The sequence below is a fragment of the Marmota marmota genome, unplaced genomic scaffold, assembly GCF_001458135.2.
Source record: "Marmota marmota marmota unplaced genomic scaffold, marMar, whole genome shotgun sequence".
Lineage (NCBI taxonomy): Eukaryota > Metazoa > Chordata > Mammalia > Rodentia > Sciuridae > Marmota > Marmota marmota.
Genome location: NW_026000016.1, coordinates 37,586,359 through 37,604,211, shown reverse-complemented (window position 1 = coordinate 37,604,211; position 17,853 = coordinate 37,586,359). Strand labels below are relative to the sequence as shown.

General features: G+C 38.7%; 1 long non-coding RNA gene and 1 pseudogene across 12 annotated transcripts in view; one reads left to right on the top strand and one right to left on the bottom strand.

Annotated features, from left to right (window-relative positions):
• Positions 1–17,853, bottom strand: part of LOC125618497 — a 329,397-nt gene that overhangs the window by 225,958 nt on the left and 85,586 nt on the right. For 6 of the 12 annotated variants that reach the window (XR_007349803.1, XR_007349802.1, XR_007349804.1 and 3 more), the window contains one exon: positions 11,677–11,735. The exons of the other annotated variants lie outside the window; for them this stretch is intronic. This is a non-coding gene — a long non-coding RNA (uncharacterized LOC125618497). The remainder of the gene's footprint in view (positions 1–11,676; positions 11,736–17,853) is intronic. 12 annotated transcript variants of the gene reach the window in all.
• Positions 651–8,242, top strand: LOC125618496 (annotated as a pseudogene).

Sequence of the window (17,853 nt, the reverse complement as noted above, 5' to 3'; positions counted from 1 at the left end):
CACAGCTGTCGCCATTTAAATTGATACTTCCTCCAGCATGGGCAGGGATTGACAATATATAGCAGTGTTTTTCTTCAGGAAAGTGAGTCATGAAATAAACCTCTGTGATTAATATGTTTCTGCACAAATGGAGATTTATTTGAGTTAATAGAAACATTATAAGTCTTGTGAGTAAGGGACTGGATCTGAACTAAGTTTTGACTTGAATGAAAAGAAAAAGAAACTATCTCCCCCAAACCTTATTCCGACACCTCAAGACCTGGAAATCCAAGGGAATTACTCAAGACCATGCGCTATAGGGGGTAGTGGATAAAGCTAGCAGAGAAGAAGCAGCATGAGACTGACAAGAAGCTTCTTGCACAGTTAGCTTGCATAATGAGAGACTTGGCAGACATTTAGCATCAGCCCAGAATGAAACCAAGACCTGTTGTACCCATGTCACCAGAAGGCTGTCAGCTTCATATCCACACTTTCCTCTTTATTACATCTCTTTCAACCTGTGTACAGATTGTGTGTGTGTGTGTGAAATATTTTCTCCTTCAAATAGGTTCTTGATATTCAGCCAATATTCATTCAATAAAAAATAAGCCTCCATAACATACTAAGGAATATATATGTTTTATATATATCTATTTTAATTACATCAGCTTTTAAGGTTTTAGTAGCTTCAGTTTGTAGATGAGGAAATGAAGGTCATGAAGAGAATAAGAAATGGAATGAGCTTGAATCCAGATGTCCCTGACTCAAAAACTTTGAAACTAAATCATGAGCCCTCAAGACGTGGTGATGAATGAAATATGGACCTTACTTTATGGTATCAAGGTGAGACACAATCCTGGGGGCTACGACACATGTTGAATTTGCTTTCCATGTTGGAGGCAAGCACAGGAGACTTTGAGAAAATTCAAGTAGCTAGAATTGGTGGGTGGAAAAAGAGTGTGAGCCAAGTATAAAGTCGACAAAAGAATTTTTTTGAGGAGTGAGCATTTGAGGATAGAGAGGAGTTAGTTGAGAGGAAGCAGATCATTCCATGCAGAATGATGAGCCTACAGAAAGGCACAGGGGCAAGAAAAAGACATCAGGAAACCCAGAAGCATATGTCACTTAGACTTAAATGTTCCTGACAGTGTGAATTGTGAAAAGCCCTGTGTTCTCTTAGGAGTCCTGAAAAATGGGAGGCTGCCCTTCTGCCAAGAATGAACTTGTGATCTCAGCTCTGGTGCGCTGGAAAGAGATAAGGGCTTTGGGGATCCCAGAAACTGTTTTTTTTCCTTCTCCCCTTCTCTAACCCAGACATCCCAATCTCAGCACAAAAGGTTATAATTTCCCTGGGAAGAAATTGTACTGACCTCAGGTTTTCACAAAGAGTGTGGTATTTCTGCTTGGCTGCACAGCTTGCTGGAGAACCACTAAAATATCCAATGAGCAAGATGTCCCCAAAGCAAGCAGCTGAATAGGAGGGCCAAACAGAAGTTTGCCTGTGATGTGTTCACTTCAAGCACAAAAAGTAGGTAACTGTTAGGAGAAATTACATACGCTCCAGGGTCTGGCTGCATATGGCAACTCTGTCCCACCGATGGCCACTCCCACACTGTGCTTCGAGCAGGAAGGAGCGCTCACTGTGCAGCTATAACAGAAACAAGGAGGGGCTCTAGGGCCCCAAACATTACCTAAGGAAAAAGTCCAGGTTTTCTTTTTGTCTCATGAATTAAATTTGCCAAGAATCACCAGGCCTTCCTTTACCCTCTTTTTAAAAAAGGAAAACTATTTCTTTCATTTCAATGCTACAAATTTAACTGTTGTGACTTTTAAGCTTTTGATTGCTGATGGTTATCAACAAAAATAATGCACAGACCTAGTCCTTGACTTACAGGAGGTGTAGAAATTAAACTTGACATTAACATTATTGATTAGATTTATTCAGAACTTGAACTGATAAAACCAAATAAGCCAGAATATATTTCCCACTCTATTTTTCTGTCTGAATATTCATGGAAGAGATGCCCCTAACTGAATGCATATTTACTAAAGGCATAGATATTTTAAGTTAACTCCTTGGGTTTAACAAATGCTTCTTCTAAAACGAAAAATTTTATAAGGAAAGAGACATAAATTATCAATGCCTCTTATAAATATCTTACTTTGTTTACTACTCCCTCAAAAAAAATCAATGGCATAGAAACAAAGAGGATCTCCTAATGCAAAAGGGGTAACATTTCAAAGCAATTTTGGAGCTTGGAATTCACTGAAGTGAGGGACCAATCATGAAGAGAATAGAAAAATAATATCCAACTACTATTATGAAGTTCCTATGCACAGACACTGGGTTTGGGGAATCTAGATAAAGGATCCCACTTCAATCTCAATGCTGTTCTGTGAGGCAAATGAGGAATGAGGCACTTAGCTGGCAGGAGATAAGATGCTATAGAACATGAAACATCTTATTTCCTTCAACAATAAAAGATCTGCTCTACCTGGCAATGTCCAATTTCAGATTAAGTTAAAAAGGGGAAAAGAGAAGAGGGAAACAAAAAGAGGCAGAGAGGGCACAGATGAGAGTATATAGGATGTTTAGTCAAGTGCTCATTCACTCAGAGTAGAATGGATTTCTTATTTAGTCAATCCACTCATTCAACAAAAATTTACTTAACATCTGCTCACTGTGTAGACAATATGAGATGTCTGGCATCCAAGTTTTCCCCTTCTGGGATGTCTCACAGAGCCAGCAAATATCTCAGAATGCTTCTTCAAGGTTCCTTAGGGGTGGTCCACCAGTTTGATAATACATACTCCTGCCATGTGGTTACAAGTGATTAGAACAAAACTGGACACTTATTCCAAGCATCCATCTGATCAGCAACCTATGCTACAATCCAGAATGAGAGTTCAACCAAATCAGAATGCAGAAATTCTAAACAGAAAAAAGCAGGACAGGAAAAGAGACACCTGTAGACAGAAGGCAGAGATGGAAGCTATGATGCGGTAAAGCCATAAATAGGCAGAAGCCATGAGTAAGAGAGAACAGTCAATCCATAGAGAGGAGCAAAGACAGAAGGAGGGACACTGTGATCAAAACAACAGGGTAGAGGGTAGGGAACCGCAGAGAATGCTCTGGCTACCAAGGACATGATACCCAGTTGCCTTACCTACAGCGTATCTATAATGGTGAATTTTTGAATTGTCAACTTGATTGAATTAAGAGATGCCAAGGATAAAGAGGATTCTGGGTATGTCAGTGAGGTGTGTCTAGGAATGATTGGCATGTGAGATAGCCAACTGAAGGGGAGACCCTCCCCAAGCATGGGCAGCACCTTCCAATAGTATGGTGGCTTAGATGGAATAAAAGTTGGAAGAACAAGGAAGCAGCAGCAGATGCAAGCTCGATTCTTCTTAAATGGGTTCTCGATTGCTGCCTCCATCATCTGGGGATATCAGACTCTCCTTCTTCACTCTTCCAAAGCAGACTCTGCAAGTGATTCTCCAGGGAGTTTCCAGAAGCCTTTGGTTTTAGCTAGGGTAGCACTGTTGATCCCTTGTGTTCTGGGGCTTTTGCCTCTTGGTATGCACTGTTGCTGGTTCTCCCAGCTCTCCAGCCTGCAGAAGGTCATTGTGGACTATCCAGCTTCTGGTCACATAAGCCAACCTAATAAGTTCTCTGTTAATAATTATACTTCCTGTTGATTCTCTTCCTCTAGAGAACCCTCATATAGTATCCTAAATATGTTCTTGTTCTTGGTGTTTAGCTAAGTGGTTCTTGGTATAATTTTCTGTCTTCCTACCTTTCTTAATACAGAGACTAAAATCCCCATAAATTATCATAATCAAAAGTAACAAAGATCTGTTTTTCTTGTAATCAAAATGAACCAAAATAGTACAATCTGCAATGCAGAACCATCTGAAGTACATATGTAAATAAGACATACACATAAAGCAACTCACTAACTAATGGATTAGATCAGAAATGTATTCATAGGCAAGAAGGATCAAATATTTTATGAAACAACTAGGAGTATAAAGAAATGTGAAAAATTCAAGCTCACAGATAATAAATGTTTGCACACTTCTAAAAGAATTGATGAACTTCCCAATAGGAGTAATGGGCCTCTTTGTTTAGTTTTTATTGAATCCTAAAAATGAGAAAAAGTATCCTAAGCCTGAGCCTCATATTTATTTATTCCTCTATTGTCACCCTGTCCTGCAACTTAGGACAGATCAAAATAGTTTTAATTGAAAGTTAACAGCACCAGCTCAACTCTGAAGCAAACTTCTTTCTATAATAACAGTGCATTCAGATCTCTAGTCTGGCTTCTGAGTTTAGATGTGGGAGGGGAGACTCTTCACCTGTCACGCTAGTGTATCTGGTCATCCTAAAAAAACAGTTGCTAGGGAAATGCAAAGTGTAAATCCTAGAGTGCTCAGATATCCTGACGTGAAGATGAAATATCCCTACTCTTACAGTGTCTTGACTGTAAGAGTCACTTGTCTTGACTCTTACACACAGCACAGCTACCATGCCCTAAGGACTCGGTATGAAGAACACCAGCCTCAGCTCTTCTGGAGTACTGATGGACCTATTACCACACAGGAGATTATGTGCTTAAAACTATAAAATCAATGTACTTTTCCTATGTCTATTTCCCTAAGGCTTTTACCCAGTTCCTCTCCTTTACCTCAACAGGTCTTTAATGGCAACAAGAATATGATTCATAGCTTAATCAAAAAAGTTGATTACTCAAAAACTGCTTATCAAGGACTTTTGTTTCTAATTATCATGGGAAAACTGGAATCATATTTAAACTTCTGCCTTAACCAACCAGAAAAACAGACAGAATGTATGAAAAAATGAATTTCAGTTATTAAAACAGAAGGAATATCATAATCTATAAACATGTAAGGTGACAGAAATAAGGTGGCCCCTATGTCTGCACATGATTACTATCCCAAAGCAGTTTCCAGAATACTACTTGGGGAAAGGGAATTCAGTCTGATGGTCTTGTCAAGTTGAAGAGATGGCTCAGGGTGAGTAGTGTGGATAAAATTTGCAGGAAGAATATATGAGATAAACACAGAGAAAGCCCCAGACATCTGCAAATGGTCTCCTCAAGTCTTTGCCTAAGTACTATTTGACTGTGCATAATGGAAAACTACCAAAAGCAGGGAAAGAATCTCCTGAAAGCTGAAGGCAGAAGAGTACCTAGAAACCAAATGGGGATGAAACTTAATTTTCACACCAGCCAAAGGGGAGAAAGACTTGGGACACTGGATGAAATACCCAGAATGAAAGAACCTGGGTCGTGATACTAAATTCACACTATATGAAAGGCTGCTCTAAACCTGACCCAGAAAGTTCAAGAGGAATACTGGTAAAGGTCAAAACTGATCAAAAGTAACTTAAATTGAAGTCAGAATAAAGTGTGACACTCCTTAAAATAAAACTACAAAACCTAACAACCCAACACACACAAAAAAATGTGCAAAACCTGCATTCATTCAAAAATGTGCAAAGTAGAAACAGAGAAATCATAATCAAAGAAGGCCTGGATCATTGAAAACAAAGATATTATAAGTGATAAAATTAGTCAACAAAGATGTTAGATATCATAAATATCCTCCATAAGTTCAAAAGGTAATTAACAACATAAACATAAGGAGAAAAGAAATGAATATATCTCTCTCCAAATGCAACATCTGGAGATATGGAGTTGGAAAACTTCTGTCCACTCTTGGGGGGAGATCACTAATCAGAAAGAATGAAAATATTCTCACTCAATTCTAGAAAGATGAATTTGGATAGAGCATTTCTAAGAAATTCCCCATTCTTAACCCAATTATAAGAATACAAATTGATGGATGTGACAAATGATAGCCACAGCTATCATCCCAATTACGACCTAGGCTACTTCACACCCACAAAATGCCTTCCTGCCCTTTTGCTGTCAGCACTTGCACCTACTCCAAGTATACAATAAGTGATCAGCTCTCTGCCACTACTGTTTGCCCTTTTCATAAATTCATATAAATGGAGTCATGTAGTCTGCAGAATATTGCATCTAGTTTATTTCACTTAGTTTAATGTTTCTGAGTGTGTCTACATTATTGCATATAACAGAAGTTGCATTTTTAAATTGCTGAGAAGTTCTTAGTTACATAGAGATGAAAAATACAACATGTGCGATGAATAATATATAGGGTGGACTTAATAGCAGATTATGCAGAGTAAAACTAAAGATTAGTAAACTTGAAAATACAGCAAAACAATCTGTCTCAAAGAAACATAATGAGGAAAAACAAAACAACAACAAACAAACAACAAAAAAAAACATTTTAAGTCAACAGAGCATCAATGTTTGTAAAACAGTGTCAGTGTGTATCAGTCCCAGACAGATAAGGGGAGGAGTAGAAAATGCTTTAATGCTTAAAGAAATAATAGTCAAAAGTTTTCCAAATTTGAAGAATTTGATATAAGCACAAATACACCTGGTTCAAAGAAACTCAAGCACATACACACAAAAAAAATCACACCAAGTTGTACCATTATGAAATTTCTGAGAAGTGATAAAGAACTTAAAAAAAGTTAGAGGGGGGGAAAAAGTTACATTATCTACAAATTAACAAAGATAATAGTTACAATAGACTCATCCTCAGAAACGCTATATAAAAAAGGTGATGGGGTGACACATGTTATATTTTGGAAAAAATAAGCTCTCAACATAGAATTCTATATCCATAAAAAAAAAAATGTGCTTCAAGATCCACCATGTTTTCAGACCAGGTCTGGCTCCGTCTTCCCCCGTAAGGAAATGCCGGGGAGCTCCAGGGAACCCAGGCGCTGTTGCTTCCATGGATCCTGGGCTAACAAGGCAGGGCAGCAGGAAAACCCGAGCACTTCTGCACAGAGAGGGAGGCCATGGTGTCCAGCAGTAACTGGCTATCCAGGGTGAATGTCGTGCTGGTGATGGCCTATGGGAGCCTGGTATTTGTACTACTGTTTATTTTTGTGAAGAGGCAAATTATGCGCTTTGCAATGAAATCTAGAAGGGGACCCCATATCCCTGTGGGACACAATGTCCCCAAGGACTTGAAAGAGGAGATTGATATTCGACTACCCAGGGTTCAGGATATCAAGTATGAACCTCAGGTCCTTGCAGATGATGATGCAAGACTGCTACATCTGGAAACTCAGGGAAATCAAAGTTGCTACAACTATCTGTATAGGATGAAAGCTCTGGATACTTTCCATGCTTCTGAGATCCCATTTCATGCTGAAGGCAGGCACCCCTGTTCCTTAATGGGCAAGAATTTCCACTCCTACTTGCCAGATCTTCAAAACACTAGTACTCCTTTCAAGGGTGTGAGGAAGGCCTTTATCGATACCCTGCTGCATGGCTACGAGACAGCTCGCTATGGGGTGTTTGGCCAGAGTACCTGCGCTATCAAGAGGCCCTAAGTGAGCTGGCCACTGTGGTCAAAGCAAGAATTGGGAGCTCTCAGTGACAGCACCAGTCAGCAGCCAAAGACCTAACTCAGTCCCCTGAAGTCTCCTCAACTACTATCCAGGTGACATACCTTCCCTCCAGTCAGAAAATAAAGGTGCCAAGCATTTCCTCAAATTGAAGAGCTTTAAGGACAACTATAACATGTTGGAGAGCACTCTGTGATGGAGCTGAAGGACTCCCACTGCAGACTGAGCCAGACATCCATGGTGTCTACTGGGCAGCCCTAAGGAAATCTGGCTCAGCAGGCCCAGACTGTTAGCCAAAGCTCCTGCTGTATCCAGGGTTCTTAGAGCTTGTGTCTGAAAGGTCATTCTCCAACTTTTTCTTACAAGCATTTTCAGAATATCAGCTAAGATTTTATTTTTCTCCCAGTAGAATTTTTTTTCTGTGTTTGAATTCAGATCTCATTCTTATTTCTGTCACAAGTTTTCTTAAAAATCTTTGCTGGGAGCCATTAGCCAAGTAGGTATGACAATTTCCTTGCCAGCGTACCCCATGTTGCTTAGTGGAAGGACTCCTGGAAATAGGACATTTTGCAGTGACATTGCATGTAGGTGACCTTGCTCAAGGACCAGGCAGATCCGAGTTTAGGGCGTTCTCGGTTTGGGTTCCAGGTTTAAGGTTTAAGATTATTCCTGCTGGGAATAGGGCGTATCCTGCTGCCTGAGTTCCCCTTGAGTTCTCACGGGATTCAGACAGTATTTTTTGGGAGACAGAAGCCCAGTGGGGGTGGATTTGGGCAGAGAACGTGGATTTCCCCAGAACGTGATTGTAGACGGCTGGTGTGAGTTCGGGAATAAAGAGTTGCTGTTTGAATCTACAAGCTGTGTGGTGGCTCGTGATTTTGTGCCCAGCCAGACTGCGGCAAATCTTCACTTGTTTTTGGCCATAGTTCACCTATTTAATCCCAAAGGTGAAAAGTAAGGTATCTTCCATGTCTGTCCCATTGAACTCAATTGAATGGGAACTGCTTGGTTTTAGGGTGTCTCGGAGTTGTTTGGTGGAAGAGGTGGACAGGATCAGGGGTGGGGTGAGGAAGTGGTTGGTATGTGTAACAAGTTACCCTGCCATTTAAACCAGGATGTGTTGAAACACTAACACAACTTTCCTCCTGTGCACAGATCTGCCTTTCCACCTTCATTCAATCCTCTGTTGTAAATAAATGAACAAAAGGGAATGTTCCAACACCTGGAATAATCTATGTATGCCAAGGTACAAGATGATATGGAGGAATGGTTTTCCCCTAATAAGGCAGTGTACTGGTATGGTTTTATGGATTAGTTATTTAATAAAATGAAATATTAAAAAACAGAAAAAAAATGTGCTTCAAAATGATCATGAAATAAACAATACAAACAATCAAAAGCTGATACAATTTATTGTCAGCTGACTTGCACTATACCAAAAAGGAGGTTTTTAAGCAGGAAGAAAATTATATCAGAAGCAAAGTTCAATCTACAGAAGGAATGAATAGCACCAGTAGATGAAAACATGGAACTAAATATGAAAAATATTTCATTTTATTTTCTGATCTAATGGATAATTTGAAATTTAAAGGAAATACAATAATGATGTTATATGGAGGGTTTTATCGCAAAAGTAAAATGAATGAAAAAAATAAAAGACTGAAAGAAAAGGTAACTATAGCTGTATAAATTTCTTAGACCATACATATGTTATTTAATATACCTTAAACATAGATTGTGATGTGTTATTAAAACTGTATATTGAAACTCCAAAATGATCAATAAAATATTATGGATAATAAGCTCAAAATGGACATAAAATGGAACTATTTTTTAAATTCAATTAATCCAAAGGAAAAGAAAATAGAAAAAAAATAACAGAGAACAAATATAACAAATAGAAAAAGAAAAGCAATATGGTAGACTGAAGGCCAATTATATTGATAATTACACTAAATGTAAATGAGTCAAACACTTCAATTAAGTAGTAGAAATTGTAAGAGTCAGTCAAAAAGTAGGACCCAATTATATTCTGTCTGTAATAAGTCTGCCTACTGTATAGATATAGGATAAAATTAGAAAGATGGTGCTATGGGTGTAGCTCAGTGGAACAGAGCATGTTCAAGGCCCTGGGATCAATCCCCAACACCACACGAAAAAAAAATTTTAAAGGAAAAGAATGAAAAAGGTATATTGTACAAACACTAATGAAAAGAAATTTGGGTTACGGCATTAATTCAGATATATAGATTTCAGAACCAGAAATATAACCAGGGTTAAGAAAGGACATTAATAATAACAGGGTCAAGTTCATCATAGAGTCATAATTTTTCTAACTGTGATTATACATAACAAACAGCAGTTCACAATATATAAACCAAAAATTGAGAGTGCAGAAAGAACTACAGAAATTCACAATTATTGTTAGAAATTTCAGCAGTCTTCTTCCCACAATTGATAGAATAACTAGTTACACACACACACACAAACAAACATGCAATATAATAAGGAAGAGGATGCTTCAAATACAATATCAACAAACATGATCAAGCATGGCGTGGTAGCATACACCTGTAATTCCAGCAGCTCGGGAAGCTGAGGTAGGAGATCATGAGTTCAGAGCCAGCCTCAGCAACTTAGTGAAGAAACATAACAAAATCCTGGCTCAAAATAAAAAAATAAAAAGGGCTTGGGATGTGACTCAGTGGTTGAGCACCTCTAGCTTCAGTCCTTGGTACCAAAAACAAAACAACCAAACAAGACCAATTGGCATTTATAGAGTTTTCCCCTCATTGGCTGTAAAAATACTCTTTCTTTTTTCTCAAATACACATGAAACATTCACCAAACCAACCATATTTTGATCCATGAAACAATCATTGTATAATTTAAGAAAATTAAAATCTTCTTCAATTTTAGTAGAATAAAAGTGGAAGTGAATAAAAAAGAGTGATCTAGAAAACCATAAGATATTTAGAAACAAAAATTACAGTTCTAAATAACACATGAGTAAAAGAAGAGATCAAAGGGAAAATGCAAATAGATCTTGGGATTTATGAAAATGAAAGGGAAATATCAAAATTTGTGGGTGAAACTTTATGCAAAAGAAAAATAATTCTCAACCTTCTTGAACATGCTTTCTGCTGGATTACCACAAATTCACTTTTCAGTTGGCTGACCTCTTCCATGTCTCTCTATGGTAAACTACAATTAACTAGAATGTTTTACCAGTGGACTATTAACTTAGTTTAATGATTAAATTGACTAAAAAGAAAAAATAATAATTCTCAAATCCATTATCTAAATTTCTATGTGAAGAAACTAGACGAAGAAGAAAACATTAAGTCCAAAGTATTAGAAGAGTAAAAATAAAAACAAGAGAGCAAAAATAAGGGAAATCAAAAACAGGACAGCAGTAGAGAAAATCAAAAGATTATAGGCTAATTCTTTGAAAAGATCCATAATATTGATACACCTCAAGTCTTAAACTATCCAATAGGTAGCCACTGGCCACATGGAGCTATTGAGCAATTAAAATGTGGTCAGTATAAAATAAAATATAGGTGTAAGTAAAATAAAATAAAATATAGGTGTAAAGTATTTGCAAGTTTTTAAAGACTTCTAAAAAAAATAGGAGAAAACTTTTAGTTAAGCAAAGATGTCTTAGAACACAAAAGACACAAACCACAAAAGAGAAAAAGTGATAAATTGGATATTAACAAAATTTTAAAAGTTTTCTCTTCAAACTTTTGCTGTTCTATTTTTTAAAGGAAATTCCTTTAAAAAATAAAAATATAAATGTTGAGGAAATATTTGTAAACCAAAGAGTTAAATTCAAAACATAACAATAAAAGATAACCCAACATTAAAATGGACAGAAAAAAATTCATTTTACCAAAAAAAGATATATGAATTCATGAAATCACATTAAAAGATACTCGATATTATTAGTGAAAAAACAAGAAATGAAAGTCAAAACCATGACGAACAACCATAGTACACCCACTGGAAAGACCAAAGTTAAAAGACCAAAACCACAAAGTGCTAGGGAGGACATAGACCAACTAAAGCATTCACACATTGGCCATGAGCTTATAATATGGGATGGTCACTTTGGAGATGATTCATTAGGGTCCTATAAATTTAGACATACACTTATCAACACAGTCAACCACTCCATTCCTTGCTTCATCCAAAAGGAAGGAATATACCTACCTTTGAACAAGTTGGGTTTATTCCTCATTGCAGTGAGGGAGAGCACATATCTTGGGAACCTGGGTGTACCACAGAAAAAGAGCATTAGAAACTATGGTGGGATATGGTTGTTTGGTGTGGCAGGTAGCCTACGGAAGTATTGGCTGTCTCTAGATTGGGACTGTCAAATGGGACAGCAGTTTTATGTCTGGATATTTCAATAGATCTTATCTTTAGGGAGGATAAGCATGCGGGCAGCTATAATTAGTAAATAAATTGTAGAGTCATTTATTATTGCCAAGAGGGGCCGTTTAGTATTTTGTGGCAAAGTGACATTATTTTTGCCTGTGCTTAGAAAACATTATAAAGTGGATTTGCTTTGTCTGATTTTATCATGGTCTCAGAATAGCCTTATCTGAAGTGTGTATTTTGTGAGACTCTTTACATCCAGTAGGATAATCATACAAATACAACCTAGCCATGAGGGCAGGCCAGCTTTCAAATATCAGGGTATACTCTGGTTTTTTGTTTTTTTCCACTTCAGTCCAAAAAACTGGAAGCAACTCAAATGTTCACCAACTGGAGAAAGAAAAAAAATATTATGGTGTGGAAGGGAATTTGGAGATGTATAAAGATGGTCACCATAATGATTGTGACGATAGGTATGACCACAAACATTGGTATGTAGTCACTGGTCACCAACTTGGACTCTTAAAGTTCATGAGTCTTATTATATGTAAAGTTGACCTCTATTATCCTGATCATTTTAACGATCTTTACCCTTCCTTGGGGTTAGGAACAGTCCAGTTTGGGGAAACATTCCTGACCACCTCCTCTCTTTAGAGTCAAGGAAAAACACTTTTGCTTTTTCTAATTAGTTAGTTTATGTTCCCCAAGAGTAGACAGAAGTTTTCTAAAATGGGGAAGAAGGGTATAATTTCTTAGTAGATCATCACAGTTAGCCACTGGTAAGGGCAACCCCTCACTACTTTTCTCTCCTCAGTATTGATCCTGGCTGAAGTTCCAATATTCCTATATCCACTCACTGTGAATGATATCCTGGTGAGAGAGCAAAACACAGGCAAATAACTTCCTTTCCCTTGACCTCAGTTCTTACCACCTAGGGAGGTTTTCTCAGGAGCTGATCATGGCTCATATACCAGTAATCCCCGAAACTCAGGAGGCTGAGGCAGGAGGATCACAAGTTCAAAGTCAGTCTTGACAACTTAGTGAGACCCTGTCTCGAAATAAATAAAAAATAAAAAGGGCCGGGGATGTAGCTCAGTAGTAGGACACCCCATGTTCAATCCCCAGTATAAAAACAAGCACAAGGATTTCTTGGGATTTTTCCAAATCAGAAATATTTAGTATGTGAGCTATACTTCCAAAGTTATCAAGTTAGAACCTGCCTCTGGCCCTCAGTGTGGTTTGGGGTTGTATGTGTCCCTGCAGGTATTGCTGGGGATGTGAATAGAGCAAGAACAGAGGTAGATGCTACAGAACTGGCAAATTATTTTGTCTATTTAAAGCAGCAACAGTCTGAATGATTTATGAGGATTCTCGAGAGCATATAATGCTTATTAATTTAATAAAAATGGTTATTGCTTATAATGGAACCTACCTAATAAAAATGAGATGGAAATATCCCCAAAGTAATAATTCGGTGTCAGCTATGATTCTTCTCACATTAACTTCTCTGCCCAAAAATCCACTGAGTTTCTAACACTAGTGCTACCTGATGACCCTATAACAAGGGCTTTTACACAGAGCTCCACACTTTAGAGTGTCCCTCTCGGTACCACTCCTCTGACGGTTCCCCAGTTATGGGATACAAATCCACCCAGAGTCTAGGTGTCTATGTGCCTAAGAAGTCGATGGGGATAAGGGGACAAATCCACCCAGAATCTGTGTGTCCTTCCACTCCATTCATCTACACCACATGCAGGGAATTCACCCTCCCCTGCCTAGTCAGCTTGGAGGTCACCTCTAGCATCTGGCTAGGCCTCTTCCCAGATCTTTTTATTCCACACACTTCAAGTTGAAGGGAAGGAGGAGGTTTTGTGGCAAAGACTGGACAGAGCTTGGCTGGGCATGTTATAGCATTCAGCTGAATGCTCATAAAGACCCTGAGGGGCAAGTCAAAGCCAAATAAGGAGGGCCATAGGCCAGGCATCAGGCCTCCCTGTGGCCCATGCTACCATTAAGGACAACAGTCTGAGAATTCTAAGAAACCTAAATGTCAACATGATCATCAGGTTATTACTTGGCTATAGTCATGAATGTAGACATTTGGTAACACATATACTTAACAGGTTGTTAGCTTGCTTTGGAATGTTTAAACAAATAGACATATGGTATGTGAGCCTCTGGTTGTGTTACTTTTGCCCTGGGTTTCATAAATGCTAGGAACAGGCTGGTCCACAACCCGCCAACAGGTTGAAGCCTGCTGGTTCCCTAGGAGGCCGTCTCCCTCCCACTGTGCTAAGGAAGGACTGTCTGAAGTGCATCTCAGGCACTGAATCCCTCCCTGCTCTTGGCTGGAAGAATTTAGATCATGGTCCTGGATGCTCTCAGTCCCTCCCATTTATCATTCTACTTAATTTAAAACAAACTAATAAGTGGAAGGATTCTCATTATAAACTCTGATTGGTGGTATATTTAATATATATTGACCTTAATTTGCTACCACAGAGATTAGTTTAGGAGAAAGCCAAGTCTAGCGTGAAGGGGAGGTGCTTTTAAATGAGTTAAAAGAAACTGTTAAAAGTAATTTTGAGCTGAACCAGTGAAACCGCTAGCCAGGGAAGGGGGCAAATCAAACAGAAAATAAGCAGATAATGAAGTACTTGGAGAGCTTATAGGATACAACATTAACCAGAAATAGAAAAAAAAATCTGAGGAAAAAAATGAAAGCAAGGCCAATTTATCCATGTAAAGCCAGTCTTGATGAGTTCTCCGACTTTTCACTGGGGGTGGTGTGTGTGTGTGTGTGTGTGTGTGTGTGCGCGCGTGCGCACAGGAAGAAAGTCCCCATCATAGCTTCTTGCACTTTGTAACCCATCGGGTTGTCCCAACGGTCATCATATTTTCATTCATTTTTCTCACTGGGAAAAAAAAGTCTCAGGAGACACTAACAACCTTCCTTGAACTTGAGGTATCATCAATTTTCCTTCGAAATCCACAAGGTTAAGAAGGGAGTGTAGAAGAGTCTAACTACAGCAGGGAAAGTTGATGATTAACTTTGAGGTTGACAGGTGTTCAGAAAACCCCATAATCTTGACATTTCAAGGTCAAAATACACTTATTGGAAGGAGGTATGTGGATTTTTAAAAAGTATCCATATCGAGTCCCTGTATTTCACAAGTCATTTATATGATCTGAAGTGGATTTCTGAAACACTTTTGCCATGGACAGAGACCATGATAACTTAGCCTGAGAAGACCAAGTGGGAAGTCCACAGACTGGCGCAGACCCTGTTGAGGTGGATCAGAGAGAGTATACATAAAGCCTCAATCTGCCAAATCCTATGTTCAACCCACCTCATGGGACATTTATAAACTAAAATGCATTTCATTAAAATCAACTTTAGCTAGATGGATATAAGATTCTGTGGATGGTATTAAGCCATTCAACTAATAGGTTTAATATTGAGGAAGAGATCCAGGCTGAGATAAGAAGATTCTACTCCATCCAGCTGAGAAGGTCCCTCCTCTTCTCTACCCCCACCCCTTAACTTCAGATGATACTGAGGCACACCCCAGGAATTTAAAAATGAAAGAAATTAGAGTAGCTGTTGATAGCTATAAATTCTGCACAAAATGCATCTGTGTATAATTCTTTAAAAAGATCTTAAAGAGAGCCTGATTTCTAGAAGAATGTAAAAGATAAGCATGGTAACACAGAACATAGAAAAACAGAAAGATCCATGTCTACACCATCCAGGTAAAAAGGATTCTAAAGGAGAATTTGATCCACCTGACAGATTGTTATGGCTTGGTTAGGGAATGTCCCCAAAAGCTCAAGTGTTAGAAGCATGGTCCCCAATGCAGCAAGGTTTAGAGGTGGGGCTTTTAGGCAATGGTTGGATTATGCAAACTCAACCTTGTCAGTTTGGTGAGGTCATTGCTCCATGAATTAATCCACTGATAACTGAATACACTGCTAAAAGGTAGTGGGAGGAAGTTAGTCATTGGGGGGTATGCCCTGCAAAGGTTTATCTTCTCCCCAGCACCTTCCTCACTCTTTCTGTTTTCTAGCTGCCATGACCTGAGATGTCATGCCCCCTCTTCATGATGTTCTGCCTCACCTTGGGCCCAGAGCCATGGAGTCGGCAGACCATGAACTGAGACCTTTGAAATCATGGGCCCCAAATAAACTTTTCTTCCTCTAAATTATTCATCAGGTATTTTGCTCAAAGTAATAAAAAGCTGACTAACACATGGATATATCGCTTCTGTGGATATGTACAGAGGCACTAGGCAATGTTAAACCTTTAAGCCACATAGACACATCATTATTCTGAGGCTAAGCACCATAATAACACTTCTGATTACTGGTTGCTTCCCATCTTGCAGCTGGTCTAGAGAAAGAGACTTCTTGCCAGAAAACGCAAGCATCCTAGTTCCCACTGTGCACTAATAAAAATTCTACTCTCAGGCCTTATTCTCTTGTAAATTTATTCTGACTCTATCATTTACTAACTGGGTGTCCTTGGACCTGTTACTTTCCTCTAAACGTCAGTTTGTTCATTTATAAAATGGAAAATACAACCCCACCATTCTCCTGTGCTTGCTATGAGGGTTTAGTCATTTAAGTATGTAAAAGTGCTATCTGTTTTATATAGTGCCATGCAATAAATATCAAGTAGTACCACTGCTATATTCCTTTTCCTTACCATCTCTCTTCTGCCTGCCTCTCGTTTTTCCCACCCCTCTGCGCCCTTCCCCATTTATTCTCATCTACCCAGACAGTCAACCAGTCAGCTAATCTTTCAGTCATTTAGTGGTCATTTACTACCCAGGAAAAAAAGCATCAGGGACCAAGCATAGAGCTGAACACAGACACTTCAAAGACCATTTCCCCAAGAGTTCACTGTCTCCCTAGCACCAGATTCCTCCCTCTAGCATTGTAAAGGACATACCTTAGGTAGAGGTGGATTGAATACTTTGATATTGCTATTGATATTTATATGGGGCTCCAAGGATGTTGATAAAATTGAGTCTATGAACCTGTAAAGCTGAGGGGTAATCTCTAAACCTTGATGAATTCACCAAAGTCTCATTAGTCTCTTACTGGTCTCCTACTGGCTTCCCTTGGTAGCACGGTCTCCCTTGAAGACATCCCTCTGCAATTTCTTCAACAGTGAGTTCTGGATGACAACATCCCAACCATGCACTATATTTCAATGTGTCCACATATGATAAGACTCTAGATTTACTAAAATATTTGGTGTTGATACCCTTGAGTCCTATACCGCCATATTTGAATAGGTCTCATAATATTCTGTATGATTTCCCTTGAGTAAATTAGCCCTTAGAACTATTTTTATTCCTCACTCTCTAGAGGATTAAAACCTTAAAACAGCATCTATTCCTTAAAATGTATTGTTGGGACAGAGTGAGAGCACTTCTCTTCCTACAAAAATATTAACTTATTTCCTTGAAGAAAAATTTCCAGTGGTCACCACCTTTACTCTTATTCCTAGAACCTCTGAAGAAGAGTTTTCCATGACTACAAATGGATTTGAAAAACTCAGAAAATAAAACTGCCTGTCTCTATGGAGAGCCAGGATGACATGACAGATAATTAGGATGACCTGCTTCTCTGAGATGGAAAGCTTAGCCATATTGAGGACTTAAAGCCCCCAGCCCTTCTTTATCCTCTAGTGAATTCCTTCTCTGCAAACAGCCAGTTCTGTCAGCTGACAGTGACTTTCACCTTGAATCCTTCAAAGTCACCTTTTCTTGAAAATCCCTTTGCTATGATGCAGAATAGCAATAGCTTTGCCAACTTGGCTGCAATTTGCAGAATATGTTTAGGTGGAGGTGACTTGAACCCCAGAAGAACTGACCTGTCCAACAGGACCACACTTTTGAATATGGATGTCCCTCCCCTAATGTCTTTCCTGGTGTGCAATTTCTTATTTCCCACTTTACAGTAGATTCTGAGATATCTGAGGGAAGAGAGAGTCTAGGGCAA